Below are 1196 nucleotides of genomic sequence, written 5' to 3'. Positions count from 1 at the left end.
TCCTCCTCCTCCTCCACATCATCACCATCAGAAAAGTCATGAGAACCTGCTATACGCTAGTGCTAGCAAGGCATCCTGGTCGTAATGTTGACATCTGAGCTCAGGAAGCCATCATAACTAACTTTTGTGGAAACTGAGTCACAGAGAGATGAAAGAACTTCACAAATATCACATAAATAGTAAGATGAGGGAAAACATTGAGATGGAATCTCAGAGTGTCTAGCTCAAAAATTTCAACTGTGCTGTTAGGCACAATGCTTGAACGATTTTTAATAGCACAGGTTTGTCTGCCTAGTAGCCCAGAAGCTCCCTCTTAGTGTGCCATGGTTTCTGTTCTACCTTTCTCAGATGCATTTCTGAGAGTATTACATATCTTCCCTACTCTTGGGTAGGAATGTGCATATTTAATTATCATTCCTCTTGAAAATTAGAAATTCTGCCCTATGGGATGAAGAAGAGGATCAAAAAGACTCTGTCTTATACATAAAGTTTCTTCTCACCATTGAAAATAACCAGTTAGAGAAAATCTGGAACACCCTTGGGGAGGCTGAGGAACAGTGAGTAAGGTATTGGATGGTCTTGACTCTCCAGGAGTTAAATCACTTTAGAATGGAAAGCAGAAGAAAAAATAAACACCCACAAAAATGATTTTCTGCTTTTTTTAACTTAAAATTATGGAAATTATTTCTGACAGCAAATTGTTCTTCATTAATTTCTTGGCTCTGCTGGGAAAATGTACTGTTCTACTGATTTTGAAATTCCACCAGCTTAATTATCAAAAAAGCCCCCCTAAAACTATTAACATGTGGGTTTTTAGTTGGGAGTTTTTCAGCATACTACAAAGGAAAAAAGACAGTCGGAGGTGGAGGGGTTGAATGGTCATCAGGCAGCTAGAGACACAACTCCAGCCTTGGCATCGACATGCCAAAGTCCTGAAGGACAAGGTACTATCCACAGGTAAAGAAGTCTGAATGATGTTGGCAAAAATCACAGTGCAAGGAGTGTCTGTATACGGAATTGGAAGAGTTGGGTTCAAATTCAGTCTATAGTTAATTATTTTCTAAGTCCACTCATTTTTTAAAAGTGAGGCTAATAATAATGGGCTTCTTGTAATTTTGGCTTTGGAAACTGATCCCAAGAAAATAATTTGACAATGGCATAAAGATAGGTGAATAAAGCTATTGATCACAGCATTC

At 38.4% G+C, this 1196-nt stretch overlaps 1 protein-coding gene and 1 pseudogene across 1 annotated transcript in view; one reads left to right on the top strand and one right to left on the bottom strand.

Annotated features, from left to right (window-relative positions):
- The window catches only part of Agbl4 (ATP/GTP binding protein like 4), a 1571060-nt gene that overhangs the window by 294019 nt on the left and 1275845 nt on the right, over positions 1-1196 (bottom strand). The gene's annotated exons all lie outside the window — the stretch shown is intronic.
- LOC105743223 overlaps positions 876-1196 on the top strand; it is a 4620-nt pseudogene continuing 4299 nt past the window's right edge.

This window comes from Octodon degus, unplaced genomic scaffold (genome assembly GCF_000260255.1).
Source record: "Octodon degus isolate 3935 unplaced genomic scaffold, OctDeg1.0 scaffold00107, whole genome shotgun sequence".
NCBI classification, from domain to species: domain Eukaryota; kingdom Metazoa; phylum Chordata; class Mammalia; order Rodentia; family Octodontidae; genus Octodon; species Octodon degus.
Note: the sequence above shows the minus strand (reverse complement) of the source record. Positions and strands in the feature narration are given on the sequence as shown.